The sequence below is a fragment of the Capricornis sumatraensis genome, chromosome 1 (assembly GCF_032405125.1).
Source record: "Capricornis sumatraensis isolate serow.1 chromosome 1, serow.2, whole genome shotgun sequence".
NCBI classification, from domain to species: domain Eukaryota; kingdom Metazoa; phylum Chordata; class Mammalia; order Artiodactyla; family Bovidae; genus Capricornis; species Capricornis sumatraensis.
This window is the reverse complement of record NC_091069.1, coordinates 119021415-119037813: the sequence shown is the minus strand read 5'-3', so window position 1 is coordinate 119037813 and position 16399 is coordinate 119021415.

The following is a 16399-nucleotide window of genomic DNA, read 5'->3' as shown; positions in this document are numbered from 1 at the left end:
TTTATTTATATGTTGCTGGATGTGGCTTACTACTGCTGTGCTGGAAGTTTTGGTATCCATATTCAAAGAAATGTTCTGTAATATTCTTGTTATGTCTTTTTATGGTTTTGGTATCAGGGTAACAATGGACTGATAGAATGAGTCGGGAAACATTTCTTATTTTTATTTTTGGAAGTGCTTGTGGAGGATCAGTTTTAGTTCTTTTTTATATATCCGGCAAAATTCCCTAGTAAAACTGTCTGGGCTTGGACTTTTCTTTATGGGAATTTTTAAATTATTAATCTCCCCTTTGATAACATCTCAAAGTTCTAGGAAAAATATCAACAACTTCAGATATGCAGATGATACCACTTTAATGGCAGAAAGTGAAGAGGAACTAAAGAGCCTCTTGATGAAGCTGAAAGAAGAGAGTGAAAAAGCTGGCTTAAAACTCAACATTCAAAAACTGAAGATCACAGAGTCTGATCTTATTGCTTCATGGCAAATAGATGGGAAAAATGTGAAAACAGTGTCAGATTTCATTTTCTTGGGCTCCAAAATCAATGCAGATGGTGACTTCAGCCATGAAATTAAAAGACACTTGCTTCTTGGAAGTATAGCTGTGACAAAACTTGACCACATATTAAAAAGCAGAGACATCATTTTGCTGACAAAGATCTGTCTAGTCAAAAACTATGATTTTTCCAGTAGTCACATGTGGGTGTGAGAGTTGGGCCATAAAAATGTGTAGCACTGAAAAATTGATGCTTTCAAACTGTGGTGCTGGAGAAGACTCTTTAGAGTCCTTTGGGCAGCAAGGAGATTAAACCAGTAAATCCTAAAGGAAATCAGTCTAGAATATTCATTGGAAAGAATGATACTGAAGCTGAAGCTCCAATAATTTGGCCACCTGATGAGCTTCCCTCATAGCTCAGTTGGTAAAGAATTCATCTGCAATGCAGGAGACCCTGGTTTGATTCCTGGGTCAGGAAGATCCATAGGAGAAGGGATAGGCTACTCACTTGAGTATTCTTAGGCTTCCCTTGTGGCTCAGCTGGTAAAGAATCCTGCAATGTGGGAGACCTGGTTTCAATTGTTGGGTTAGGAAGATCCCCTGGAGAAGGGAAAGGCTACCTATTCCAGTATTCTGTCCTGGAGAATTCCATGGACTATATATGAGTCCATGGACTATATGAGTCAATGGGGTCGCAAAGAGTCAGACAGTACTGAGCAACTGAACTGAACTGAACTGAATTGATGAAAAGACCTGACTCCTTGGAAAAAGCCCTGATATGGGGAAAAACCGAGGGCAAGAGGAGAAGGGGACAACAGAGGATGAGATGTTTGGATGGTATCACTGATTCAATGGACTTGAGTTTGAATAAACTCAGGGAGATAGAGATGGACAGAGAAGCCTGATGTGCTGTGGTTTATGACGTCACAAAGAGTTGGACATGACTTAGTGACTGAACCACAACAACAAAGTTCCTACTCAATCTTTTTGCCATTATTCTATTTTTTAAACATTTTTGTAGTAATAGCTGACTTACAAGAAAAGTTGTAAAACTATAAGCAATCCTCATATAGTTTTCTCAAATTCTCACATATGTTCATTTTGCACACTTGCTTTGTTCTCTTCCTTTCTCTATTTTTTCCTGAAAATATTGAATCAAATTTTCAGAGATAAGCCCTTTTAACTCTAAATACTTCAATTTATATTTTCTGAAACAAAATATTTTCTCTCATATAAAATATATGATGATCAAAGTTATAAAATTGCATATTGATATATTTTTCTGTTCATGATCCAATAGTGCATCACACACATATAATTCCAGTTCTGTTAAGTATAGAACTGGTCCTCAGGCTTGCTTTTGTCTTAACACTTATGAAGAGTTAAACCTAGTTGCTTTGTACAATGTGCTTCCGTGTGCACTTGTCTGATTTTTTTTTTCAGATTATATACTTTTCAGATATATGCTTATATATATATATATAGACTCAGATTATATACTTTGGGCAATAATATCTAGAAATAATGAAAGTTCTTCTCAGTGTATCAAGTTGAGAGACATATAATATTAATATGATGTTAATTTTGATTACTTGTATAAGGTTTTGCCTGCCAGCTTTCTTCACTGTAAAGTTAATATTTATACCCCTTGTAATTAATATGGGAATGGCTACCCACTCCAGTTATTCTTGTCTGGAGAATTCCATGGACAGAGGTGCCTGGCAGACTATGGTCCATAAGGTTGTGAAGAGTCAGACACAACTGAGCGACTAACACCTTTTTTTTCAAACATTCAATTAATAAGCCCTTAAGTGGACATAGAAAGTGAAGCAGGCGGCTGCAACTGGCTCACTGAGCATGGGTGGCTGCAACCGGCACACTGAGCACAGCTGAGAGGAGCTACCGCACGTCCAAGGTCAGAGGCAGAAGCCGGGAGGACCCCATGCCCGAAGGGTGGTGGCCAAGAGGAATTACCCCACGTCTGAGGTCAGGGGCAGTGGCCTAGAGTGCCAGGCTGTGACGGCATAGGAATGGCCAAGAGGAGCTACCCAAGTCTGAGATCAGGGGCGGTGGCTGAGAGGAGCCACACCACAACTGAGGCCAGGGGTGGTGGCCAGGAGGAGCAACCCCACATCCAAGGAGCAGTGGCTGCACTAGCACAGGAGGGCCTCGAGGAGCTATCCTACATTGAAGGTCAGGAAGGGTGGCAGTGAGGAGATACCCCTCCTCCAAGGTAAGGAGCAGCAGCTGTGCTTTGCTGGAGCAGCCTTGAAGAGGTACCCCACGCCCAAGTTAAGAGAAACCCAAGTAAGATGGTAAGTGTTGCAAGAGGGCATCAGAGGGCAGACACACTGAAACCATACTCACAGAAAACTAGTCAATCTAATCACACTAGGACCATATCCTTGTCTAACACAATGAAACTAATCCATGCCTTCGGGGCAACCCAAGATGGGCGGGTCATGGTGGAGAGGTCTGACAGAATGTGGTTCACTGGAGAAGGAAAGGTCAAACCACTTCAGTATTTTTTCTTGCCTTGAAGAAATGAAGTGGCTCAGTGGTGTCCGACTCTTACTGAACCAATGGACTGTAGCCTACCAGGCTCCTCTGTCCCTGGGATTCTCCAAGCAGGAATACTGGAGTGGGTTGCCATTTCCTTCTCCAGGAGATCTTCCCAACCCAGGGATCGAACCTGGGTCTCCATATTGCAGACAGACGCTTTACCATCTGAGACACCAGGGAAGTTCTTGCCTTGAGAACCCCATAAGTACTATGAAAAGGCAACATGAGAGGATACTGAAAGAGGAACTCCCCAGGTCAGTAGGTGCCCAATATGCTACTGGAGATCAGTGGAGAAATAACTCCAGAAAGAATGAAGGGATGGAGCCAAAGCAAAAACAATACCCAGCTGTGAATGTGACTGGTGGTAGAAGCAAGGTCTGATGCTGTAAAGAGTAATATTGCATAGGAACCTGGAATGTTAGGTCCATGAATCAAGGTAAAGTGGAAATGATCAAACAAGAGATGGCAAGAGTGAACGTTGACATTCTAGGAATTAGCAATCTAAAATGGACTGGAATGGGTGAATTTAACTCAGATGACCATTATATCTTCCACTGTGGGCAGGAATCCCTCAGAAGAAATGGAGTAGCCATCATGGTCAACAAAAGAGTCCAAAATGCAGTTCTTGGATGCAATCTCAAAAATGGCAGAATGATCTCTGTTCTTTTCCAAGGCAAACCATTCAATATCACAGTAATCCAAGTCTATGCCCCAACCAGTAATGCTGAAGAAGTTGAACGGTTCTATGAAGACCTACAAGACCTTTTATAACTAACACCCAAAAAAGATGTCCTTTTCATTATAGGAGACTGGAATGCAAAAGTAAGAAGTCAAGAAACATCTGGAGTAACAGGCAAATTCGGCCTTGGAAAGTGGAATGAAGCAGGGCAAAGACTAATAGAGTTTGGCCAAGAAAATGCACTGGTCATAGCAAACACCCTATTCCAACAACACAAGAGAAGACTCTACACATGGACATCACCAGATGATCACATCGAAATCAGATTGATTATATTCTTTGCAGCCAAAGATGGAGAAGCTCTATACAGTCAACAAAGACAAGACCACGAGCTGACTGTGGCTTAGATCATGAATTCCTTATGACCAAATTCAGACTTAAATTGAAGAAAGTAGGGAAAACCGCTAGACGATTCATGTATGACCTAAATCAAATCCCTTATGATTATACAGTGGAAGTGAGAAATAGATTTAAGGGTCTAGATCTAAAACATAGAATGCCTGATGAACTATGGACTGAAGTTTGTGACATTGTACAGGAGACAGGGATCAAGACAATCCCCATGGAAAAAGAAATGCAAAAAAATGAAAATGACTCTCTGGGGAGGCCTTACAAATAGCTGTGAAAAGAAGAGAAGTGAAAAGCCAAGGAGAAAAGGAAAGATATAAGCATCTGAATGCAGAGTTCCAACAAATAGCAAGAAGAGATAAGAAGGCCGTCTTCAGTGATCAATGCAAAGAAATAGAGGGAAACAACAGAATGGGAAAGACTAGAGATCTCTTCAAGAAAATTAGAAATAAAAAGGGAACATTTCATGCATAGATGGACTCAATAAAGGACAGAAATGGTATGGACCTAAAAGAAGCAGAAGATATTAAGGAGAGGTGGCAAGAATACACAGAAGAACTGTGTCAAAAAGATCTTCATGACCCAGATAATCACAACGGTGTGATCACTCATTTAGAGCCAGACATCCTGGAATGTGAAGTCAAGTGGGCCTTAGAAAGCATCACTATGAACAAAGCTAGAGGAGGTGATGGAATTCCAGTTGAGCTATTTCAAATCCTGAAAGATGATGCTGTGAAAGTGCTGCACTCAATATGCCAGCAAATGTGGAAACTTCAGCAGTGGCCACAGGACAGGAAAAGGTCAGTTTTCATTCCAAACTGAGAGAAAGGCAATGCCAAAGAATGCTCAAACTACTGCACAACTGCACTCATCTCACATGCTAGTATAGTAATGCTCAAAATTTTCCAAGCCAGGCTTCAGCAATATGTGAACCGTGAACTTCCTGATGTTCAAGCTGGTTTTAGAAAAGGCAGAGGAACAAGAGATCAAATTGCCAACATCCCCTGGATCATGGAAAAAGCAAGAGAGTTCCAGAAAAACATCTGTTTCTGCTTTGTTGACTATGCCAAAGCCTTTGACTGTGTGGATCACAATAAACTGTGGAAAATTCTGAGAGAGACAGGAATACCAGATAACCTGACCTGCCTCTTAAGAAATCAGTATGCAGGTCAGGAAGCAACAGTTAGAACTCGACATGGAACAACAGACTGGTTCCAAATAGGAAAAGGAGTATGTCAAGGCTGTATATTGTCACCCTGCTTATTTAACTTCTATGCAGAGTACATCATGAGAAACGCTGGACTGGAAGAAACACAAGCTGGAATCAAGATTGGTGGGAGAAATATCAATAACCTCAGATATGCAGATGACAGCACCCTTATGGCAGAAAGTGAAGAGGAGCTAAAAAGTCTCTTGATGAAAGTGAAAGAGGAGAGTGAAAAAGTTGGCTTAAAGCCCAACATTCAGAAAACGAAGATCATGGCATGTGGTCCCATCACTTCATGGGAAATAGATGGGGAAACAGTAGAAACAGTGCCAGACTTTATTTTGGGGAGGGGCTCCAAAATCACTGCAGATGGTGACTGCAGCCATGAAATTAAAAGCCGCTTACTCCTTGGAAGAAAAGTTATGACCAACCTAGACAGTATATTCAAAAGCAGAGACATTACTTTACTGACTAAGGTCCGTGTAGTCAAGGCTATGGTTTTTCTTGTGGTCATGTATGGATGTGAGAGTTGGACTGTGAAGAAGGCTGAGTGCCGCAGAATTGATTCTTTTGAACTGTGGTGTTGGAGAAGACTCTTGAGAGTCCCTTGGACTGCAAAGAGATCCAACGAGTCCATTCTGAAGGAGATCAGCTGTGGGATTTCTTTGGAAGGAATGATGCTAAAGCTGAAGCTCCAGTACTTTGGCCACCTCATGCGAATAGTCGACTCATTGGAAAATACTTTGTTGCTGGGAGGGATTGTGGGCAAGAGGAGAAGGGGACAACAGAGGATGAGATGGCTCAATGGCATCACTGACTTGATGCACGTGAGTCTGAGTGAACTCCGGGAGTTGGTGATGGACAGGGAGACCTGGTGTGCTGCGATTCATGGTGTCGCAAAGAGTCGGACATGATTAAGGACTGAACTGAACTAAGTGGACATACTTGAGACCATATAAATATTGTAATTTCACCTAAACTTTTGCTCTCTAATTTTATCATTCTTTGGTGATTTTTACTCAAAGGAAAATTGCTGTGATGACTGCAAAGTGTGACATGCTGTTGTCTTTAAAAGCAAAGATCTTCTCTTTTATACCCAGTATAACCAAACAAAATGCCAATACAAAAAAAAAGGAAAATAAATTTACTTATTCATTAGGTTCTATTGCTATTTCACACATTCTGATTGGTGTTTTAAGATCTTGGGCTAGTTACATCATTATAAGTCACGTATTTATTCAAAATATAAAATAATACCAAGGGAAAAAGCAAAATCGTTTCATGATTTAATTTTGAACTAGATTTTTTTTTAATTTAAAACTTCAAACTTCAATGATTGCTTTGGTTAATGCAATATTATGATAGAGTGTATGCAATTTTGCAAAACACTTGTCATTGCCACAATTACTTTTTACTTAGGACAAGCAAAACTTTCATCACATTTTAGATGAAACTTATAGTGTATCAGTAATGCTCAAAATCCTCCAAGCCAGACTTCAGCAATACGTGAACCATGAACTCCCTGATGTTCAAGCTGGTTTTAGAAAAGGTAGAGGAACAAGAGATCAAATTGCCAACATCCCCTGGATCATGGAAAAAGCAATAGAGTTTCAGAAAAACATCTATTTCTGGTTTATTGACTATGCCAAAGCCTTTGACTGTGTGGATCAAAATAAACTGTGGAAAATTCTGAAAGAGATGGAAATACCAGACCGCCTAACCTGCCTTTTGAGAAATCTGTATGCAGATCAGGAAGCAACAGTTAGAACTGGACATAGAACAATAGACTGGTTCCAATAGGAAAAGGAGTAGGTCAAGGCTGTATATTGTCACCCTGCTTATTTAACTTCTATGCAGAGTACATCATGAGAAACGCTGGACTGGAAGAAACACAAGCTGGAATCAAGATTGCCGGGAGAAATATCAATAACCTCAGATATGCAGATGACAGCACCCTTATGGCAGAAAGTGAAGAGAAACTCAAAAGCCTCTTGACGAAAGTGAAAGAGGAAAGTGAAAAAGTTGGCTTAAAGTTCAACATTCAGGAAACGAAGATCATGGCATGTGGTCCCATCACTTCATGGGAAATAGATGGAGAAACAGTGGAAACAGTGTCAGACTTTATTCTGGGGGGCTCCAAAATCACTACAGATGGTGACTGCAACCATAAAATTAAAAGACACTTACTCCTTGGAAGAAAAGTTATGACCAACCTAGATAGCATATTGAAAAGCAGAGGCATTACTTTGCCGACTAAGGTCCATCTAGTCAAGGCTATGATTTTTCCTGTGGTCATGTATGGATGTGAGAGTTGGACTGTGAAGAAGGCTGAGCACCTAAGAATCGATGCGTTTGAACTGTGGTGTTGGAGAAGAATCTTGAGGGTCCGTTGGACTGCAAGGAGATCCAACCAGTCCATTCTGAAGGAGATGAACCCTGGGATTTCTTTGGAAGGAATGATGCTAAAGCTGAAGCTCCAGTACTTTGGACACCTCATGTGATGAGCTGACTCATTGTAAACGACTCTGATGCTGGGAGGGATTGGGGGCAGGAGGAGAAGAGGACGACAGAGGATGAGATGGCTGGATGGCATCACGGACTCGATGGACGTGAGTTTTAGTGAACTCCGGGAGATAGTGATGGACAGGGAGGCCTGGCGTGCTTCGATTCATGGGATCGCAAAGAGTCGGACACGACTGAGCGACTGAATTGAACTGATAGTGTATCAGAACAGAAGGAAGATAGTGATTGACAAAATGTTTATGTGACAGATACAATGACCATATAAATACACTACTGATGAACTGAAAATTAACTTACTGTGTGTAACAACTTGAAAATTTAACATAATGTGTGGAACAGAAGTACATATTTTTAGAATTCAAATTCCATTGCTCATTTCAGCTTAAAGACAGTAAATGCATAAAGCTAACATACTCAAAAGAAATATTTCCTTTACTATGCCTTTACAAACAATCAATGCTGGGAGATATTGAAGCCACACCTCTTAAATCCTTGGGACATACAATGAGAAAAACACTTTTTTTTTTTTTTTTTAAGGGAGAGATATCATTAATCTGTTTGATCATACCATGCATCAATAGTATTTTAGTGAAGTTTATTTTCATCTTCTTAGTCTTCTAAATCAGAGATGAACATCCAGTGAATATTTGAGTTAATAACGTAGTTCCCAATCCTGGATTCTCTACCCTTCCTACCTGCCATCTCATTATACTTCCCAGAGACAAGTTTCACTTTCTCCGGACTCTCTCTCATTATTATCTTTAAGCCTTCAGTACTAAATTCTTCATGATTCCTAGAATGTTTATAACTCAACTTTCTTCCAACCCAGCTCAGTGTCTCCATCTTTAACCCAGGAAGGTTCTTCTGCTCACTCACAACACAGAGACAATAATACCAGAAAGCAAAGGGAAGGAAAACCGATAAGACCCTGCATTAGAGAGACAGCATGACAGATGCTGCCAAATCTGAGCAATGAAGTGTGGCCAGCACTGCCAAGCCCCAGCAGGATAATAATTGTTTAGTTTTCTGTATATCTCTAGTGTCACACAGGTCAAGGGGCAGCCCTTGCCATGATACTAGCCTAAAATAAAGTTTCAATTCTTTTCTATTTTTGAGGCAGACAATAAATAATGGAAATATTTTATGACAATGGCATATAAATATTTTAGTGAGGTACTTGCTAAGTTGCTTCAGTTGTGTCCAACTCTTTCTGATCCTACAGACTGTAGCTTGCCAGGTTGCTCTGTCTCTGGTATTCTCCAGTCAAGGATACTAGAGTCAGTTGTTGTGCCCTCCTCCAGGGGATCTTTCCAACCCAGGATTCAAACCTGGCTGTTGTTGATAAAAATAATTGACTGGAAACTTAGTTTTATTTAAGGGTATATAAATAAAACAGGTAACAGTTTAATTTAAAAGTACCTTAATTATTATGTGAACTGGAAAAATAACACGATGTAACATATCTGCATTTTCCATTTAGGATCATGGCATCCAGTCCCATCACTTCATGGAAAATAGATGGAGAAATAATGGAAACTGTGACAGGCTTTATTTTTTTGGGCTCGAAAATCACTGCAGATGGTGACTGCAGCCATGAAATTAAAAGACACTTGCTCCTTGCTAGAAAAGTTAAGACAAACCTAGACAGCAAATTAAAAAGCAGAGACATTACTTTGCTGTCAATTGTCCATCTAGTTAAAGCTATGTTTTTTTCAGTAATCATGTAAGGATGTGAGAGTTGAACCATAAAGAAGGCTGAGCAACAAAGAATTGATACTTTTGAACTATGGTGTTGGAGAAGACTCGAGATTCCATTGGATTACGAGGAGATGAAGCTAGTCAATTCTAAAGGAAATCAATCTGAAATATAGATTGGAAGGACTTAGGCTGGAGCTGAATCTCCAATACTTTGGTCACTTGATTTTTGTTGTTGTTGTTGTTAATTTCTATTTTTACTTTATTTTACTTTACAATACTGTATTGGTTTTGCCATACATTGGAATGAATCCACCACAGGAGTACATGCGTTCCCAAACTTGAACCCCCCTCCCACCTCCCTCCCCATAACATCTCTCTGGGTCATCACTGTGCACCAGCCCCAAGCATGCTGTATCCTGCGTCGGACATAGAGTGGCGATTCGATTCTTACATGATAGTATACCTGTTACAATGCCATTCTCCCAAATCATCCCACCCTCTCCCTCTCCCTCTGAATCCAAAAGTCCGTTATACACATCTGTGTCTCCTTTGCTGTCCTGCATACAGGGTCGTCATTGCCATCTTTCTAAATTCCATATATATGTGTTAGTATACTGTATTGGTGTTTTTCTTTCTGGCTTACTTCACTCTGTATAATCGGCTCCAGTTTCATCCATCTCATTAGAACTGATTCAAATGTATTCTTTTTAACGGCTGCGTAATACTCCATTGTGTATATGTACCACAGCTTTCTTATCCATTCATCTGCTGATGGACATCTAGGTTGTTTCCATGTCCTGGCTATTATAAACAGTGCTGCGATGAACATTGGGGTACATGTGTCTCTTTCAATTCTGGTTTTCTTGGTGTGCATGCCCAGCAGTGGGATTGCTGGGTCATAAGGTAGTTCTATTTGCAATTTTTTAAGGAATCTCCACACTGTTCTCCATAGTGGCTGTACTAGTTTGCATTCCCACCAACAGTGTAGGAGGGTTCCCTTTTCTCCACACCCTCTCCAGCATTTATTGCTTGCAGATTTTTGGATCACAGCCATTCTGACTGGTGTGAAATGGTATCTCATTGTGGTCTTGATTTGCATTTCTCTAATAATGGGTAATGTTGAGCATCTTTTCATGTGTTTGTTAGCCATCCATATATCTTCTTTGGAGAAATGTCTATTTAGTTCTTTGGCCCATTTTTTGATTGGGTCGTTTATTTTTCTGGAATTGAGCTGCATAAGTTGCTTGTATATTTTTGAGATTAGTTGTTTGTCAGTTGCTTCATTTGCTATTATTTACTCCCATTCAGAAGGCTGTCTTTTCACCTTGTTTATAGTTTCCTTTGTTGTGCAGAAGCTTTTAATTGTAATTAGATCTCATTTGTTTATTTTTGCTTTTATTTCCAGAATTCTGGGAGGTGGATCTAGAGGATCCTGCTGTGATTTATGTCTGAGAGTGTTTTGCCTATGTTCTCCTCTAGGAGTTTTATAGTTTCTGGTCTTATGTTTAGATCTTTAATCCATTTTGAGTTTATTTCTGTGTGCGGTGTTAGAAAGTGATCTAGTTTCATTCTTTTACAAGTGGTTGACCAGTTTTCCCAGCACCACTTGTTAAATAGATTGTCTTTACTCCATTGTATATTCTTGCTTCCTTTGTCAAAGATAAGGTGTCCATATGTGTGTGGATTTATCTCTGGGCTTTCTATTTTGTTCCATTGATCTATATTTCTGTCTTTGTGCCAGTCCCATACTGTCTTGATGACTGTGGCTTAGAGCCTGAAGTAAGGCAAGTTGATTCCTCCAGTTCCACTCTTCTATCTCAAGATTGCTTTGGCTATTCAAGGATTTTTGTATTTCCATACAAATCTTGAAATTGTTTGTTCTAGTTCTGTGAAAAATATGGCTGGTAGCTTGATAGGGATTGCATTGAACTTGTAAATTGCTTTGGGTAGTGTACTCGTTTTCACTATATTGATTCTTCCAATCCATGAACATGGTATATTTCTCTATCTATTAGTGTCCTCTTTGATTTCTTTCATCAGTGTTTTATAGTTTTCTATAATAGGTCTTTAGTTTCTTTAGGTAAATATATTCCTAAGTATTTTATTCTCTTCGTTGCTATGGTGAATGGACTTGTTTCCTTAATGTCTTTTTCTACTTTCTCATTATTAGTGTATAGGAATGCAAGGGATTTCTGTGTGTTGATTTTATATCCTGCAACTTTACTATATCCATTGATTAGCTCTAATAATTTTCTGGTGGAGTCTTTAGGGTTTTCTATGTAGAGGATCATGTCATCTGCAAACAGTGAAAGTTTTACTTCTTTTCCAATTTGGATTCCTTTTATTTCTTTTTCTGCTCTGATTGCTGTGGTCAAAACTTCCAGAACTATGTTGAATAGTAGCGGTGAAAGTGGGCACCCTTGTCTTGTTCCTGACTTTAGGGGAAATGCTTTCAATTGTTCACCATTGAGGATAATGTTTGCTGTGGGTTTGTCGTATATAGTTTTTAATATGTTGAGGTATGTTCCTTCTATTCCTGCTTTCTGGAGAGTTTTTTATCATAAATGGATGTTGAATTTTGTCAAAGGCCTTCTCTGCATCTGTTGAGATAATCATATGGCTTTTATTTTTCAATTTGTTAATGTGGTGAATTACATTGATTGATTTGCGGATATTGAAGAATCCTTGCATCCCTGGGAAAAAGCCCACTTGGTCATGGTGTATGATCTTTTTAATGTGTTGTTGGATTCTGATTGCTAGAATTTAGTTGAGGATTTTTGCATCTATGTTCATCAGTGATATTGGCCTGTAGTTTTCTTTTTTGGGGGCATCTTTGTCAGGTTTTGATATTAGGGTGATGGTGGCCTCATAGAATGAGTTTGGAAATTTACCTTCCTCTGCAATTTTATGGAAGAGTTTGAGTAAGATAGGTGTTAGCTCTTCTAGAAATTTTTGGTAGAATTCAGCTGTGAAGCCGTCTGCACCTGGGCTTTTGTTTGCTGGAAGATTTCTGATTACAGTTTCAATTTCCATGCTTGTGATGGGTCTGTTAAGATTTCCTATTTCTTCCTGGTTCAGTTTTGGAAAATTGTACTTTTCTAAGAATTTGTCCATTTCTTCCACGTTGTCCATTTTATTGGCATATAACTGCTGATAGTAGTCTCTTACGATCCTTTGTATTTCTGTGTTGTTTGTTGTGATCTCTCCATTTTCATTTCTAATTTTATTGATTTGATTTTTCTCTCTTTGCTTCTTGATGAGTCTGGCTAATGGTTTGTCAATTTTATTTATTCTTTCAGAGTACTAGCTTTTGGCTTTGTTGATTTTTGCTATGGTCTCTTTTGTTTCTTTTGCATTTATTTCTGCCCTAATTTTTAAGATTTCTTTCCTTCTACTAACTCTGGGGTTCTCCAATTCTTCCTTTTCTAGTTGCTTTAGTTGCAGAGTTAGGTTATTTATTTGACTTTTTTCTTGTTTCTTGAACTATGCCTGAATTGCTATGAACTTTCCTCTTAGCACTGCTTTTATAGTGTCCCACAGGTTTGGGGTTGTTGTGTTTTCATTTTCATTAGTTTCCATGCATATTTTGATTTCTTTTTTGATTTCTTCTGTGATTTGTTGGTTATTCAGAAGTGTGTTGTTCAACCTCCATATGTTGGATTTTTTAATAGTTTTTCTCCTGTAATTGAGATCTAATCTTAATGCATTATGGTCAGAAAAGATGCTTGGAATGATTTCAATTTTTTTGAATTTATCAAGTTTAGATTTATGGCCCAGGATGTGATCTATCCTGGAGAAGGTTCCATGAGCACTTGAGAAAAAGGTGAAATTCATTGTTTTGGGGTGAAATGTCCTATAGATATCAATTAGGTCTAACTGGTCTAATGTATCATTTAAAGTTTGTGTTTCTTTGTTAATTTTCTGTTTAGTTGATCTGTCCATAGGTGTGAGTGGGGTATTAACGTCTCCCACAATTATTGTGTTATTGTTGATTTCCCCTTTCATACTTGTTAGCATTTGTCTTACATATTGCCATGCTCCTATATTGGGTGCATATATATTTATAATTGTTATATCTTCTTCTTGGATTGATCCTTTGATAATTATGTAGTGTCCCTCTTTGTCTCTTTTCACAGCATTTGTTTTAAAGTCTATTTTATCTGATATGAGTATTGCCAGTCCTGCTTTCTTTTGGTCTCTATTTGTGTGGTATATCTTTTTCCAGCCCTTCACTTTCAGTCTGTATGTGTCCCTTGTTTTGAGGTGGGTCTCTTGTAAGCAGCATATAGAGGGGTCTTTTTTTTTGTATCCATTCAGCCAGTCTTTGTCTTTTGGTTGGGGAATTCAACCCATTTACGTTTAAGGTAATTATTGATAAGTATGATCCCGTTACCATTTACTTTATTGTTTTGGGTTCAGGTTTATACACCCTTTTTGTGTTTCCTGTCTAGAGAATATCCTTTAGCATTTGTTGGAGAGCTGGTTTGGTGGTGCTGAATTCTCTCAGCTTTTGCTTGTCTGTAAAGCTTTTGATTTTTCCTTTGTATTTGAATGAGATCCTTGCTGGGTACAGTAATCTGGGCTGCAGGTTATTTTCTTTCATCACATTAAGTATGTCTTGCCATTCCCTCCTGGTCTGAAGAGTTTCTATTGAAAGATCAGCTGTTATCCTTATGGGAATCCCCTTGTGTGTTATCTGTTGTTTTTCCCTTGCTGCTTTTAATATGTGTTCTTTGTGTTCGATCTTTGTTAATTTGATTAATATGTGTCTTGGGGTGTTTCTCCTTGGGTTTATCCTATTTGGAACTCTCTGTGTTTCTTGGACTTGGGTGATTATTTCTTTCCCCATTTTAGGGAAGTTTTCAACTATTATCTCCTCAAGGATTTTCTCATGGTCTTTCTTTTTGTCTTCTTCTTCTGGGAGTCCAATAATTCGAATGTTGGAGCATTTCATATTGTCCTGGAGGTCTCTGAGAATGTCCTCATTTCTTTTAATTTGTTTTTCTTGTTTCCTCTCTGATTCATTTATTTCTACCATCCTATCTTCTATTTCACTAATCCTATCTTCTGCCTCTGTTATTCTACTATTTGTTGCCTCCAGAGTGTTTCTGATCTCATTTATTGTGTTATTCATTATATATTGACTCTTTTTTATTTCTTCTAGGTCCTTGTTAAACCTTTCTTGCATCTTCTCAATCCTTGTCTCTAGGCTATTTATCTGTGATTCCATTTTGATTTCAAGATTTTGGATGATTTTCACTATCAATATTCGGAATTCTTTCTCAGGTAGATTCCCTACCTCTTCCTCTTTTGTTTGGTTTGGTGGATATTTCTCCTGTTCCTTTACCTGCTGAGTGTTCCTCTGTCTCTTCATCTGGTTATATTGCTGCGTTTGGAGTGGCCTTTTTATATTCTGGGAATTTGTGGAGTTCTCCTTATTATGGAGCTTCCTCACTGTGGGTGGGGTTCTATCAGTAGCTTGTCAAGGTTTCCTGGTTAGGGAGGCTTGTGTTGGAGTTCTGGTGGGTGGAGCTGGGTTTCTTCTCTCTGGAGTGCAGTGGAGTGACCAGTAATGGGTTATGAGACATCAAAGGTTTTGGAATAACTTTGAGCTGCCTGTATTTTGAAGCTCAGGGGAGTGTTCCTGTGTTGCTGGAGAATTTGCATGGTATGTCTTGTTCTGGAACTTGTTGGCCCTTGGGTTGTGCTTGGTTTCAGTGTAGGTATGGAGGCATTTGATGAGCTCCTATTGCTTAATGTTCCCTGAATTCAAGAGTTCTCTTATGTTTTCAAGCTTTGGACTTAAGCCTCCTGCTTCTGGTTTTCAGTTTTATTTTTACAGTAGCCTCTAGACTTCTCCATCTATACAGCACCAATGATAAAACATCTAGGTTAAAGATGAAAAGTTTCTCCACATTGAGGGAAACTCAGAGAGATTCACTGAGTTACAAGGAGAAGAGAAGAGGGAGGGGGTATTTAGAGGTGACTGGAATGAGATGCGTTGAGATCAAAAGAGGAGAGAGCAAGCTACCCAGTGGTCACTTCCTTATGTGCGCTCTATAGTCTGGACCGCTCAGAGGTATTTACGGAGTTATACAGGGAAGAGGAGAGGGAGGAAGTAGACAGAGGTGGCCAGGAGGATAAGAGAGAGGAATGAGAAGGAGAGAGACAAATCCTGGCAGTAATCAGTTCCTTAGGTGTTCTCCACCATCTGGAACACACAGAGATTAACAGAGTTGGATAGAGAAGCGATGGGGGAGGAAAGAGACAGAGGCCACCTGGTGGAGAAAAAGGAGAGTCCAAAGGAGGAGAGAGTGGTCAAGCCAGAAATCTCGCTCTCAGGTAAAACTGGGTAGTGAAGTTTGGGTTTTTAAATGTACAAAATTGACAACAAAAACCAAAGAGCAAAGATTAAAAATCAAGAGTAGAGGTTGGATTTTCAAAAATACAATATTAAAGAAAAGAAGCAGAAGGAAAAAGGAAGAAAGGAAAAAAAAAAGAGAGTAAAAAACACAAACAAACAAACAAAAAAACAAGAATTATTAAAAAAACAAAACAAAACAAAACACACACACACACCAACAACCACCCAAAGACTATATATGGTGTTTGCCTTAAAAAAAAAAAAAGAGTCTTTTTTTTTTTAATAGTAATAGTAGGTTATATTAATAAAAATTAGAGGAGAAATAAAAGACTTAACTATAAAAAAAAAAGTTAGAAAAAAAAAAAAAGGAATGATTTTAAAAATAGTAAAAATATATCTGGCCCTTCTCTGATGTTGTGGGCAGTGTGGGGTCATTTCCAAGGTGGTTCCCTCTGTTTAACTTCT